Here is a 16,286-nt window from a genome sequence, read left to right on the forward strand (position 1 = left end):
ATGGTGTGATCACTCACCTTGAGCCAGACATCCTAGAATGTGAAGTCAAGTGGGCTTTAGAAAGTATCACTACAAATAAAGCTAGTGGAGGTGATGGAATTCCAGTTGAGCTATGTTAAATCCTAAAAGATGATGCTTTGAAAGTGCTGCACTCGATGTGCCAGCAAATTTGGAAAACTCAGCAGTGATCACAGGACTGAATAAGTTCAGTTTTCATTTCAGTCCCAAAGAAAGGCAATGCCAAAGAATGTTCAGACTACCAAACAGTTGCACTCATCTCACATGCTAGCAGAGTAGTACTCAAAATTCTCGAAGCCAGGCCTCAACACGATGTAAACTGTGAACTTCCACATGTTCAAGCTGGATTTAGAAAAGGCAGAGGAACTAGAGATCAAATTGCTAACATCTGCTGGATCATTGACAAAGCAAGAGACTGCTTCATTAACTGTGCAAAGCCTTTGTGTCGATCACAACAAAATGTGGAAAATTCTGAAAGATATGGGGATACCAGACCACCTGACCTGCCTCCTGAGATGCAGATCAAGAAGCAACAGTTAGAACTGGACATGGAAAAACAGACTGGTTCCAAATCGGGAAAGGCGTACGTCAAGGCTGTATATTGTCACCCTGCTTATTTAACTTATATGCACAGTATATCATGCGAAATGATGGGCTGGATGAAGCACAAGCTGGAATCAAGATTGCCAGGAGAAATATCAATAACCTCAGATACACATATGACACCACCCTTATGGCAGAAAGCAAAGAAGAAATAAAGAGTCTCTTGATGAAAGTGAAAGAGGAGAGTGAATGGCTTAAAATTCAACACTGAGAAAACTACAATCATGGCATCCAGTCCCCATCACTTCATGGCAAATAGATGGGGAAACCGTGAGAGACTTTATTTTGGGGGCTCCAAAATCACTTCAGATGGTGACTGCAGCCAGGAAGTTTAAAGACGCTTGCTCCTTGGAAGTAAAGCTAATACCAACCTAGATAGCATGTTAAAAAGCAGAGACATTACTTTGCCGACAAAGGTCCATCTAGTCAAAGCTATGGTTTTTCCAGTAGTTATGTATGGATATGAGAATTGGACTATGAAGAAAGCTGAGTGCTGAAGAATTGATGCTTTTGAGCTGTAGCATTGGAGAAGACTCTTGAGTCCCTTGGTCTGCAAGGAGATCAAACCAGTCAATCCTGAAGGAAATCAGTCCTGAATATTTATTGGAAGGACTGATGCTGAAGCTAAAACTCCAATACTTTGGCCACCTGATGCAAAGAACTGACTCGGTGGAAAAGATTGAAGGCAAGAGGAGAAGGGAACTGCAGAGGATGAGATGGTTGGATGACATCGCCAACTCAGTGATCATGAGTTTGAGTAGGCTCAGGGAGTTGGTGATGGACAGGGTTGCCTGGTGTCGTGCAGTTCATGGGACTGCAAAGAGCTAGACACAGCAGAGTGACTGAACTGACTGACTGACTGATGGTATTTAGTCATTTTTATTTGCTTACCTCATATAGGCTATCGTTTCATATTTTATGTCTTAGACAAAAGACTAGATTTATTTCAGTTGACATTTTAGAAAAATGACTCTTAAAAGTATAGATTATGAAATTCAGTTAGAGTTACTAAGGTAACATTTACATATCTTTTCATAGTTCAATGAGAGGCCACTAAGCCAAAAGATTATGTCACAGACTTGATGAGATCATATGACCCAGGAAATGGGAAGCAGTGCTGAGATAGGGAAGCTTTTTGACCTAATTACAAATTTCCCTAGGAATGATATGTAACAGCCACAGGGGGACATACAATTGTGCACTACAGTTGTGGACTCAACATGGAAATAGTAATACCAGATGTAATTGGTCATCCTGATAAGAATATTGTTTAGGTTATAAGAAAGGTAGTTTCTCATCAGAGGGTATACATGTAAATATTTGATGCATAGGGAGTTTGAAATAATTTTAAGAATATTGACACAAGATAGCTCATGGAATAATTTTATTTCCTTTGTTCAAACCTCTGAGGCAAATTCCTTAATATTGATTTGAGCTTAGTGAGTCTTTACACACCTAAGTAGGAAGCAAGAACAAGGTTGTAGAATCTCTAAATTATCAACCAAAGCTACACTTAGGGAGAAACCTTTAGGAAATAATTTTCCACTTAGTTAAAACTCAAAATACAATAATAGTCTGTTGGTACAGAATTGTAGTAGACTTAAAACATACTGAAACATACTGAAAATTCATTAGATAAAGTATTTTAAATTTTTCTTAGTGTGACATTATTGAGCTACTAAGAAAGTAAAGAATTTAAAGGGATCAAAAACTATGTGAAATTGAAAATTTAAGGAGGACTATTAGAAGATATAACCATCAAATCAGAGAAATGAGGACAATTGAAAAGTTGATTATTAGTGACAGCACTTAGAGTAAAATCAAGTGGGTTCAAAATCCGGATCATGACTAACATAATTACATGTCTGTCCCTCTTATGGGTCCTTAATAATTGTTGTTGACTTTGGAGTGATAGATTAAAGGAAATGTAGGCCTTATTGGTCAACCTTTTTCTTCTTTAGAAACTGAAATAAACAATTTAGGTACTTATTAAGAAAAGTTACTGCTGCTGCTAAGTCGCTTCAGTCATGTCCAACTCTGTGTGACCCCATAGACGGGCAGCCCACCAGGCTCCCCGTCGCTGGGATTCTCCAGGCAAGAACACAAGTGGGTTGCCATTTCCTTCTCCAATGCGTGAAAGTGAAGTCACTCAGTCGTGTCCGACTCTTAGCAACCCCATGGACTGTAGCCCATCAGGCTCCCCCAGCCATGGGATTTTCCAGGCAAGAGTACTGGAGTGGGTGCCATTGCCTTCTCCGATTAACAAAAGTTATTCCTACATAAAAAATTTATAAGTAGTAAGGAGAGACTTTTTGAATCTTCAGTTTCTCATTATTTTAAACTGATTGCTAATTGGTGATAGATATTAATGCAGAATTCCTCATCTGTAAAACTGAAATAATAATGCCGGATCTCCCTACTTCAAGATTTGTCCTTAGGGTAAAAATGAAAATATATGTGCATACTTTTTTGGGTCAGTTATCAAGTTCTATATATGTTTTAATGATTATTATACACTTTCATTCAAAGCATTTTGGTAAAGTCGTACATTCCAGGTTCTAAGGCTGTAAAGATGATAAGCAGTAGTCCCTGCTTCTCAACGATTTCAGTGTGGTGAGAAGTGGTATATCAAAACAGAAAATTGCTGTATAGTACAGTGCTTTAATTAGGGACTGTATGAGAGCAACTAGAAAGAAGTACCTAAGACTTACTCACTGAATTAGAATGGTTCCCCATAGTAGGTAATATATGAGGTGAGACCTAGAATATGTATAGGAGTTTAACAGGGAATAAAGGAAGAACATTTGAGGGAAGTGAACACCAAGAACCAAATACCATGTGCCACGGATGCTTGGGAAACCATAGAGGATTGGGGAAATGGTGAGAAGTTTAGTAATTAATACTTGGTGTATGAGAAGAGAGTAAGATTAAAAATGAAGTCCCAGGCCTCATTAAGAAAAGCTTTTTTATCCAAACAGAGGACCTGGGATTTTATCATATATTTCATATGGAGATAACGAAAGATTTTTAAGTGGGAGTATGGCAGGATCAGATTTTTATATTAAAAGATTACCATTAAAATAAATAGGATTGGAGAAGCAGAGGAAGCTCATAGAAGGCTCTTGCAGTATTTCCAATAAGAACTGATTTAGTATTATTATACCAAGATGATGGTGGAAATAAAGAGAAAATATTTAGGAATTAATAAGCAGAAAATAATAAATATAATTTGTGGTTTAGAATCTCAGGCTTAGTTATCTCTATAAAATCCCTCCATTATAAAAATCTCGGAATTCCCTGGTGGCTCAGATGGTAAAGCGTCTGCCTACAATGCGGAAGACCCAGGTTCAATCCCTGGTTTGGGAAGATCCCCTGAAGAAGGAAATGGCAACCCACTCCAGTACTCTTGCCTAGAAAATCCCATGGACGTAGGAGCATGGTCAGCTACAGTCCATGGGGCTGCAAAGAGTCAGACAAGACTGAGCGACTTCACTTTCATTCTATAACTTGCTTTTCATTATAAAAATCTAGCTAGTCATGTGACTATTGGAATTAAGTTGTGGAGCAAGTCTGGTAACTTATGAATTTATATGTTGGATAAACCTATTGGTTCCCCAACTGAATGAATGTAACTTTAGGAATTTTAGTTAAAAAAAAATCCTTCTGTATCTACATCTGTACATCTATAGAAGGGGAGAGAGAGGGGACAGTGAGGAGGAGAAGTGAGATAGAGGGGAGAGAGGGAGAGATGCAAAGTTAACTAAATGGTTGCATACCTGAGTTTGATTGTGAAACATGAAAGGTCATACTAGGGACATTTCTATATTTAGTCTTGAATACAGAGACTACAATGAGAACACTGATTTTAAAATTTCAATAAAGAATATATTAAGTCATAAAAGCATTTTATGAACATGATATCCAAATGCTTTTTTAATATATCATCTTTATGGATATATAGTTCATATATCATACAATTCACCCATTTAAAATATGTAATTCTGTTTTAAGTGTATTCACAGGGTTGTGCCACCATTATCAGAGTCAACTAAAACATTTCCATCGTCCCCCAAAAGAAACCCAGTACCCATTAACAGTCACCTCTCATTGTTCCTCAGCATTCCCAACCCAAGGCAACTATGAATCTACTTTCTGTCTTTATGGATTTACCTTTCCAGGGCATTTCATATAAGTGGGATCACACAGTATGTGGTCCTTTATGACTGGTTTCTTTCACTTAGTGTAACATCTTCAAGCTTCTTCCATGTTGTAGCACATATCAATACTTCATTCTCCGGTCCCATCACTTCATGGCAAATAGATGGGGAAAAAATGCAAACAGTGATAGACTTTATCTTCTTGAATTCCAAAATCACTGCAGATGGTGACTACAGCCATAAAATTAAAAGACACTGGCTCCTTGGAAGAAAAACTATGACCAACCTAGACAACATATTAAAAAGCAGAGACATTACTTTGCCAACAAAGGTCTATCTATTCAAAGCTATGGTTTTTCCAGTAGTCATATATGAATGTGAGAGTTGAACCATAAAGAAGACTGAGCACTGAAGAATTGATGCTTTTGACCTGTGGTGTTGGAGAAGACTCTTGAGAGTCCCTTGGACTGTAAGGAGATCCAGCCAGTTCATCCTAAAAGAAATCTGTCCTGAATATTCATTGGAAGGACTGATGCTGAAGCTGAAACTCCAGTACTTTGGCTACCTGATGCGAAGAGCTGACTCCTTAGAAAGACCCTGATGCTGGGGAAAATTGAGAGCAGGAGAAGAAGGGGACTACAGAGGATGAGATGGTTGGATGGCGTCATCAACTCAGTGGACATGAATTTGAGCAACCTCCAGGTGTTGGTGATGTACAGGGGAGCCTGGTGTGCTGCAGTCCATGGGTTTGCAAAGAGTCGGACATGACTGAGCAACTGAACTGAATGTTTCGTTGCATACATAAACCACATTTTATTTACCAGTTTATTGTACAAGGTTTTGTGTGGACATAATATTTTAATTTCTCTGGTGTGTAAAATTAGGAAAAAAATTTCTGGGTCATCTGGTAACTCCTAAATATTCTAAACTTTTGAACATTTGAAGTGGAATACTCAGATGAGCATTTGAAGTGCAGACAGTTTTGTAGTTTAAATAGGTATATATGGTTCTATCGTTGTACTACAGTTATTTTAGTAATCAGTGAGTTGTTTGTGTGTGTGCGTGCATGTGTATGTGTGTGTGTGTGTGCGTGTGCGTGTGCGTGTGCGTGTGTGTGTGTGTGTGTGTGTGTGTGTGTGTGTGTGTGTTAGTCACTCAGTCATGTCCAACTCTTTTCAACCTGATGGATGGTAGCCCACCAGGCTACCCTGTCCATGGAATTCTCCAAGTAAGAATACTGTAATGGGTTGCATTGCCCTCTCCAGGGGATCTTTCTGACCCAGGAATTGAAGCTATATCTCCTCTGTCTCCTGCATTGTAGTCAGATTCTTTACCCACTGAGCCATGGGGGAAGCCCAAGCTATTTATAAAGGAGATACATAAAAATTTTTTTATGACTTTAATGTTCATTTTTAGAATGATCTTATTGAGTTGGTAATTTGTTTTACTTTGTAGAAACACTCAAGAAATTGGCTTATACTTGTATTTATTTTATCATTATATTTAACAGTTAAATGATATTTTCATATTTTTTTTTTACTGGTCATGTTTGGGATATATATTTGGTGTTGTTTAGTTGCTAAGTTGTATCTGATTCTTTTGCTACCTCATGGACTGTAACCTACCATGCCTCTCTGTCTATAGGACTTACCAGGCAGGAATACTGCAGTGAGTTGCCATTTCCTTCTCCAGAGGATCTTCCCAACCCAAGGATCCACCCCACATCTCCTGGTTGGCAGGTGGATTCTTTACCACTGAGCCATCTGGGAAGCCCAGGATGGGCTCAGAGCCTTGTATTATGAATAAGTAGTTAAATTCTCTCTGAGCAATACTATAAAGGGTCTTGAATCTTCCAGATGAAAAATTAAGAGTATTATTATGTTGATATATTGGCCTGTCAGTATATTAAGAAATGGACAAATTGTATACAGTTCAGAATAATAAAAAATTAAGAGGAAAATAGAAGAGTTATATTTGGAAGGATGTTCGTGCCTAATTTGACTAAGTTTTGTAGCTAAGAGATGGTGTAGGGAATTATTGTAATGATTTGTGAACTTCTACAGATCATCAGTCATAAAGGAGAAAACTTAATCTTTACCTAATTAAAAGAGTTATAGTCTAAGAAAATTAATCTTTTAAATAATGAAAATTTAAAAGTTATGCCTTATCTTCTCAGGAGAAAGCAGTTTACTATTTTGCTTATCTAAAAACTAACCTGAAAATGTCACTGTTTTCTAAAAAAACTTTTTAGTATTATTTAAAACTACAGCAATGAGAACATTCTTTTGAGAGGCAGATTGACAGGGGATACTCTAATATACTTCTTTGCCATCTATTCAGGTTTACTTGTGAAAGAAATCTGCTTGAAAATGAAAATGCTCTTGACATTTTAAACTTATTTTTACTCACATTGAATTTATGAAAGAGTATTGACTTTTAATGAGCTGTTCTCTCACTCTTATATATTTAGTCTGAAGAAAATAAAGATATTTGCCTCTGAATTTTAGCTAAACACTTAAGAACAAAATACCTGGCAGGAAGTGTGCTAAGCATTCTCTTTACAATAGCTCTTTGAAGTAAGTGTAATTAATCCATTTTACTGATTCAGAAACTAAGACTCAACAGATGTACTGGCTATGTGTTGATTAATATAGTGAATTCATAAAGCAAATAGAGAGTAGTAAAAAGTCTGTGTAATTAACAGCTTCCTGGGTAGAAGCTAAAGTGCTCTGTAGTTCAAAGATGGGAAGTTGTAGCCTAAGATTAGTCAGATATAGCTTTGTACAACTTTATAGATAAAGTGATTCTTGGGTCTGTAACCCACTCCAGTATTCTTGCCTGGAGAATCCCAGGGATGGCAGAGCCTGGTGGGCTGCCATCTATGGGGTCGCACAGAGTCGCACACGACTGAAGCGACTTAGTAGCAGCAGTATTTAGATTGTTGGAAGAGGAAACAATATGTAAATAATATAAGTAAAGATGAGCAAAGAAGACAACACAACACTTGTTACAAAGTTTTCTGCCCATCTCAGTTGCAAGTAACAGTAACCCACACAAACGCAATTAAATGGATACCTATTTGGAAGGCTACAGGGAAATCTCAGGGAATATAGCACAATCAAAAAGACAGTCTAAGGAAAAGGACCTGAGATTGGCCATACTCTTATCTCCCCTCTCTCAGGACCACTCAGCCATCTGTACATCTATTCTTTCAACATTGTTTCCAACCCATGTTTCTTTAGCTTGTATATCTTTAGGGCCACATCCTTTATGACCTACCACTCAACAAGTTCCCTTCCTTCTTTTAGTTAATACATATGTCAGGGAGAGTCTGATTAGATCATGGCATCTTTCAGAGGCATCTAGCGCATGGATTTCCAGTCAGCCATTATCTCCTTGGTTCATGTCTGGTTCAAACAGCCTTGACCACAGGCATGGGGTCACAGACTATTGAGCATCAGGATGACCTCAATAGCAAGAAATCCTGTCTGGTAATTAGATGGTCTGTTTAGAGGAAGCATGAGGGAAACACAGGGAAATCTGAGTGGGGGATGGACCTCCTACTTCCTGGGTGGGGATGAAGAGTGGAAAACTGTCATCATATAAAAATTACTTAAAGGCAAAGATCTTATTTTCTTCCTGATTATTTAGTCTATCAGTGATGTTATATCTCTCCCAAATCTTAAGCTTCCCCACTCTCTCCCTGCCCACCACTCTCATAACCCTAGCTCTTCTTTCCCACTACGTCTTCATTAATCTGATCATAAAGATGAGGAGGAATTGGACAAAAGTCTTCCGCTATCTTGAGGTTAACAGAAAACAATGCATGTTCTATTGTCTAACACAGGTTGAAGACTTAGACATTTTATGTGGTATGTGAGAATGTAGATTTAAAATTTTTTCCTCCGTATTTTTAAAATATTTTCTGAAGTTAGTAAAGTTAGCACTTATATTCTTTCTTTAAATTTTTAAATTTAAATTTATTTATTTTAATTGGAGGCTAATTACTTTACAGTATTGTATTGGTTTTGCCATGCATCAACATGAATCCGGTTCAGGATTGGGAGCACTTATATTCTTATTTACTAGAGTAAAATTTGCAGTCATTTAGATTTGGATTAAATTATGGTGAGAATAGTATGAAATGAAAATCTTAAAATGAAAATTATTAGATGGTGAACTCTTACAAGGGAAAGATTATGACTTACTCACTTTTATACTCTAGCAACTACACCATTCGGAGAAGGTACTGGCAACCCACTCCAGTACTCTTGCCTGGAAAATCCCATGACAGAGGAGCCTGGTAGGCTGCAGTCCATGGGGTCACTAGGAGTCGGACACAACTGAGTGACTTCACTTTCACGCATTGGAGAAGGAAATGGCAACCCACTCCAGTGTTCTTGCCTGGAGAATCCCAGGGACGGGGGAGCCTAGTGGGCTGCCGTCTATGGGTCGCACAGAGTCAGACACGACTGAAGCGACTTAGCAGCAGCAGCAACAGCAGCAGCAACTACACCATTATACAATTTTGAAGTAGATGATCAATAGTAGTTGTTAAATGAATTAGCAGTAGACGAGTTTATAAGAGGCACCAAATGATGAAACCTTCATGTAAAATAATTTTTCCTTGAAATTTTACTAGGATTCTCAAATTTCTCATTGTCTTTAACTTCAGTAGTATTAATTTTTAATGTATTTCTTCTTTGATTACAGTTTATATGTAGTTTTGGATACTCATCTCTTTCCCCTACTTTACTGCAATATGAGTCTCTGTAGATATTAAAATTTATAAGTATAGATGAAACATAAATATAATCCCTGGAGAATAATTAAACATATATAAATATATGGGCTTCCCTGATGGCTCAGCAGGTAAATAATCCTCCTGCAATGCAGGAGACATAGGAGATATGGGTTCTATCCCTGGGTTGGGACGATCCACTGGAGAAGGAAATGGCAACCCTCTCCTGTATTCTTGCCTGGGAAATCCCATGAACAGAAGAGCACGGTAGGCTACAGTTCATGGGGTCACAAGGAGTCGGACATGACTGAGCACATGAAACATCCTGTATATAATAAAACAGTTATAAATCTGTACTTAGAATTGGACTCTAGGCTGGTAGTTTATTTTCAGAAGCATTTTACTTTTTCATACTAAATGTTTTTATATTTCTGTGAATATGAGAAAATGTGTAGCTTTTAATATAGCTTTACCTAATCATTAACAAAAGAAAGAATACATGTGGTATCTTTCCGCTGCATATCTAACTTATTTTCCTATATGACTGTTCGCTCATCTAATATGTGGCCCCTCAAAAGACCACTTCATTTCCTGAGTTTATACCATCTTTCAGTACTTGGTATCACTGTGACCGTCACATAGCTCAATTTCTTGTAAGTAAGAATCTGTTTAACTTAGCTTTGATTAGATTTCTGCCTTTGCTTCAACCTATTAGACTATAAAACCTTGAGGTAGACTACTTAACCTAATTAACTGCTTTGTTACATACCAAACACCTAGCGTCCTTCGTGGTTTAATACGTACTGTCTGTAAAGGTTGAACATAGGATGTTTTCATAAATGGTTAAACTTTATATAATTGATGTCATGTCACATAGCATCTGGGTAAAAGAACTTTGATCTATTTTTAATTAGCTGAGTATGCAGAGTAGAAGACTGGTATTTAGGTGACATCCCAAGGGCCTGGTAATACAATGTCCCATATTTCTTTGTCATCGACTGGTAAAGTAAGAATATACATTCCTAGGTCCTAAAGGAATTCTAAGAATTTTGTAAAACTATTCTCACTTTAATGGGCTGTTTACCAAAAGCAGGGATTCTGCTAGTGTAGTAGTACACACACAAGCATACACTGTAGTGTATATATAGTGATAATCATCCCCATATAGCAGCTAGTATGACTAGGGATTATAATATCCTTCTGTGCTTGCCTGTGAAAGCCCTACTTAACTGGAAAGCCAAACAGATGAATGTTTTTCAAGCTTCTTTGACTATGACCCAGAGTATTTCATTTTTACAACCCTGTGTGTGGATTTCATGACCCTCTAGATGGGTTATGACCCACAGTTTTGAAAATATGGCTGCAGCTGGGACTAAAGAATTCAGTAAATAGAAATGACTTGAATTTTAGGATTGGTAGCCAGTGTTTCCTATGCATTATTTATCTTTTCTTCTCCCACTGGGGTAGTGGGTTCTTCTGAAATTCTGATATAAGGTCTATTATAAAGAGTAGTGATTCACCAAGTCTTTAGCATCTTTTCCAACTCTTGAAAGACCCTACCTATACAGTGTCATCATTGTCAGTGGAGGGGCAAAGGCAAACCCATGCAAAGAAATCCTGTATCTACTCCTATTCTATGAAGCCACTTTTTTTTTTTTTTTGTTAAATACTGTCTGTCCAACTAAACACATTGGGAACTTTTAGCAGGTATATGTGTATGTCTTCTTCTGCTAATAATAACTGAACCTACAATGTTGCAGACAGTACAATACTCTTGTGAATTGTGTTAGGGATATTTTAATGGAGACATTTAAGAAGTAATAATAAGATGTAACAAGAGAGTTATTTGAGTTTACCTTCTAAGTGAATAGTTCAAGCTTTTAAGCGAATAGTTTATGAATAGCTCAGCTCCATTTTAAGTAATCTCAGTGATTTTAATGATATTTCCAATATCTTGGTAATATGCTCTCTAAAGAAACCATGATAGCATAATAATAGTTTTAATTTCTTCATGGAGGTAACTGCTGAGCCAGATAACTCCTTGCCCACCAACCTTCCTATAGAAAACTCTAATGAGGTAATATCTGCCCTAAAGCTGCCAACTCATGCTTTAAAAGTTTTAACATCTGTAGTTACTCAGTATGAAGTAGGCTACCTTACTAACCTAGATTTCAGTGTTTGAGGGAAGAGTATCATTTAGACAAGTGCTGTACAACAGGAGTTTCTATGATAAAAATGTACTATATGCTGACCATTTGAAATAACTAGTGTGACTTAAATTTTATTTAGTTTTAATTAATGTAATATTAGTTATCTGCATGTGGTTGGCTGAGTGAGTGAGTGAGTGAAAATTGCTCAGTTGTGTCCAACTCTTTGTGACCCCATGGACTGTAGCCCATCAGGATATTTTGGCCATGGAATTCTTCAGGCAAGAATACAGGAGTGAGTTGCTATTTCCTTCTCTAGGGGACCTTCCCGACCCAGGTATCAAACCCGGATCTCCTGCATTGTAGGCAGATTCTTTACCATCTGAGCCACCAGGGAAGCCCTCAGTTTATGTGTGTGTGTATATATACACACACACATACACTGTATTGTAATCAGGTTCAAGACCTTATAGGCAATTCTGTGCCATAATTCAGTTCAGTTCAGTTCAGTCGCTCAGTCATGTCCAACTCTTTGCAACCCCATGAATTGCAGCACGCCAGGCCTCCCTGTCCATCACCAGCTCCCGGAGTGCACCCAGACTCACGTCCATCGAGTCAGTGATGCCATCCAACCATCTCATCCTCTGTCGTCCCCTTCTCCTCCTGCCCCCAATCCCTCCCAGCATCAGAGTCTTTTCCAATGAGTCAACTCTTCGCATGAGGTGGCCAAAGTACTGGAGTTTCAGCTTTAGCATCATTCCTTCCAAAGAACTCCCAGGCTGATCTCCTTCAGAATGGACTGGTTGGATCTCCTTGCAGTCCAAGGGACTTTCAGGAGTCTTCTCCAACACCACAGTTGAAAAGCATCAATTCTTCAGCACTCAGCCTTCTTCACAGTCCAACTCTCACATCCATACATGACCACTGGAAAAACCATAGCCTTGACTAGATGGACCTTAGTCAGCAAAGTAATGTCTCTGCTTTTGAATATGCTATCTAGGTTGGTCATAACTTTTCCATAATTAGATACACAATTTTAAGAGCCATCCCAATCACAAAGGCACTTAAATTTTTATATATCTGAGATGTACCTAATTATTTTGCTTTTAAGACTCAGAAGGATCTGGCCATTACCAGTGCTCAAATTAATAAATTTCAATTTCAATATATTTGAATCTTCATCTGTCAACCAGTTATTCTGAGTAAGGAAGGGATAAATTTTTTTCTATACATTTTTAGTCTTTTTTGAAAACAATTTATAAAGCCTGGAAGGAACAGGTACTTTTGCCTTGAATAGGATACAATAGAAACTTGAAGCCAGACTTCTCAAATAGGCTTTTCCTTAACTACACAAGCTAGAAGAGCTTGTAGCTCTGGTCTACATAGCTAGTGACTTCCAAACTATTGTAGGACACCCTGTTTTCTACATTTTGCCTTAGATATTTAAAACCCAGAAAAGATGGGGGGACATTTAAAAAAGAATTTTCCATTTCCCTTGAAACAGACTTAGCCTGTGAAAATTTATCTTACACCTATAAAAATCCCTTAAATTGAGTCAGAATTAATCCACAATTTAGAATAGTTTTTAGTGATTCTAAATACCTATGTTCTTTTAAAGTTTTCATTTCTGTGGAGGAGCACCAGATAATTCAAGTATGATTGTTGTGATTGACTAATGGCTACTATATTGGACTGTGGTAATATGGTAGCCACAGTGGTTAGCTAATGGCTACCATATTGGACCGTGCAGATTTAGACATTGCTTTGAGACATTGGTCTTTGGTTTATCAAAACTGCTTGTCTAGTTAAATGATGTCCATAAAAATTGGAATGAAATGTAAAGACTTGATTTTTTTAAATCGAGTTAAAGATATATCCACATACAGAAGAACTATTTAAGGTGATTTTAGATATTATAATTTGACTGCACATCCCTAGTGGACCAAAATTACTGTGGTTTTGATACTGTTATTCTGAGGCTATTGCTTATATGTCATAAGTCAAATGAGTAATTCTGTGTTGCATGCTGAAAGTGTCAAGGACTGAGATTTTGGGTACAAGAACCAAAGATTTTAAGTACATGAAAAGCATGGAATGCCAATGTAAAAATTGTTAAGGTACAATAAAATCTTATAGTCCTAAGTTTAAATTGAAAGTATTAACAAAGTATTCTTTGTTGTAAAAGAATGAAATACAGTTAAAACATTTTTTTTCTATCTTCCAGGCCTGTAACTTAACTTCATTTACCCACAGGAACTGAAACCTTTGTTGAGGCTTACACTCTTCCATTTTCACTCCCCACAGTTATGTACATATTCTTGATCTCTTATAATGTCTGATCCCTTATTATTATTTTTTAAAATCTTTTGACCCTCTTTACCCATTTCTTTCACCCCACCACACCCAATACCTCTGGAAACCACCAGTCTATGTCTGTATCTATGAACTTGATTTTGTTTTGTTTTTGAGATTTCACATGTAACAGAGACAATATAGTATTTGCTTTCTTTGACTAATTTCACTTAGCCTAATACCCTCAGGGTTTATGCATGGTGTTACAAATGTCTAGATTTCATTTTTCTTATGGCCAAATAGCATTCCATTGTATATTTATATATTACAATATTTCTTTATACATTCATCTGTCAGTGGACACTTAGGATTTTCCCATATCTTGGTTATTTTAAATAGTGCTACAATGAACATGGGAGTTCATATGTCTTTTCAAGTTAGTGTTTCCATTTTCTTAGGATAAGCACCCAAAATAGGATTGCTAGATCATATGGTACTTCTATTTTTAAGTTTTTGAGGAACTTCCATAGTGTTTTCCATAGTGATTGCTCCAATTTACGTTACAACCAGCAGTCCATATCCTTGCCAACACTTATTATTTCTTGCCTTTTTGATAATAGCCATTTAAACAGATAATTTAATATCACATTGTAGTTTTAATTTGCATTTCCCTGATGATTAATGATGTTGAGCATCTTTTCATCTAACTGTTGGCCATCTGTGTCTTTGGAAAAATGTTTGTTTAGATCTTATGCCCACTTTTTAATTGAACTTTTTCTTTTTTCTATTGAATTCTGAGTTCTTTATATAATGTGAGTTTTAGCTCCTCATCAGATATATGATTTGCAAATATTTCCTCCCATTTAGTATATTGCTATTTTATTTTGTAGAAGGCTTCCATTGTTGTACAGAAGGACAGTTAGTTTAAGGTAATCCAACCTGTTTTGGCTTTTGTTCCTTTTGCTTTTGGTATCAGATTTAAAATTCATCAAGGCCAGTGTCAAGGAGGTTACTGCCTCTATTTTCTTCTCGAGATTTATGGTTTCAGACTTTACATTCAAATCTGTAATCCGTTTTGGGTAAATTTTTGTGCATGGTATAATATGGTAGTCTATAATGTGGCTGTCTAGTTTTCCCAACACCATACTTTAAAGAGAGTGTCTTTTCCCCATTTTATATTCTTGGCTCCACTGTCATAAATTCATCGACCGCAGGGTATATGGGTTTATTACTAGGTCAGTTCTGTTCCATTGGTCAGTGTGTCTATTTTTATTTTTTTTTTGCAATACCATGTTGTTTTAATTACTGTAGCTTTGTAATAAAGTTTGAAATCAAGTAGCATGATGCCTCCCCAACGTTTTTATTCTTTCTCAAGATTGCTAATGGCTGTTCAGAGTCTTTTGTGTTCCATTTTATAGTTGTTTCTTCTATTTCTGTGAGAAATGCTGTTGAAATTTTGGTAGAGGTTATATTTAATCTGTAGCTTGCTTTGGTTTGTATGGACATTTTAACAATATTAATTCTTCCAATCCATGAGCACAGAATATTTTCTCATTTTTTTGTGTGTGTTTTTTAATTTCTTTCTGTAATGTCTTATAGTTTTAGTGTACACGTCTTTCATTTCCTTGGTTAAATTTATTCATAGGTATTTTATGCTTTTTGATGCACTTGTATATGGAATGCTTCCTTAAATTTCTTTTTTCAATAGTTTGTTATTAGTTTATAGAAACACAACAGATTTTTGTGTATTAATCATATTCTGCAACTTCACTGAATTGATTTATTAGTTCTAACAGTTTTTTAAAAAATATTTATTGATTGACTGATGTTTGACTCTGCTGGGTCTTCATTGCTGTGTAAGGGCTTTCTCTAGTTGAGGTGTGAGGGTTTCTTATTGTGGTGGCTTTTCTTATTGTCGAGCATGGGCTCTTGGCGCTCTGGCTTCAGTTGTTGAGGCTTGTGGGCTCCAGAACGTGGGCTCAATTGCCACTTGGCATGTGGGATCTTCCTGGACCAGGGATGGAACTGGTGTCTCTTGCATTGCAAGGCAGATTCTTAACCACTGGACCACCTGGGAAGCCCTTGTTTGTTTTTAATGGAATCTTTAGGTTTTTCTCATGTAGTATTGTATCATCTGCAAATACTAACAGTTTTATATCTTCCTTTCCAATTTAGATTCCTTTTACTTTTTTCCTTATCTCATTGCTGTGGCAAGGACTGACAATACACTATGGTAAATAAAAGTGGTAAGACTGGGCATCCTTATGTTCTTGATCTTAGAGGAAACGCTTTCAGCTTTCCACTATTGAGTATGATATCAGCTGTGGG

At 36.9% G+C, this 16,286-nt stretch overlaps 1 protein-coding gene and 1 non-coding gene across 33 annotated transcripts in view; both read left to right on the top strand.

The window, feature by feature from the left end:
* Window positions 1-16,286, top strand: part of BAZ2B (bromodomain adjacent to zinc finger domain 2B) — a 325,416-nt gene that overhangs the window by 137,857 nt on the left and 171,273 nt on the right. The gene's annotated exons all lie outside the window — the stretch shown is intronic.
* TRNAC-ACA (transfer RNA cysteine (anticodon ACA)) lies at window positions 3,916-3,987 on the top strand. Its single transcript has one exon. It is a non-coding gene; the product is annotated as a tRNA-Cys (tRNA).

Source organism: Ovis aries, chromosome 2, assembly GCF_016772045.2.
Source record: "Ovis aries strain OAR_USU_Benz2616 breed Rambouillet chromosome 2, ARS-UI_Ramb_v3.0, whole genome shotgun sequence".
NCBI classification, from domain to species: domain Eukaryota; kingdom Metazoa; phylum Chordata; class Mammalia; order Artiodactyla; family Bovidae; genus Ovis; species Ovis aries.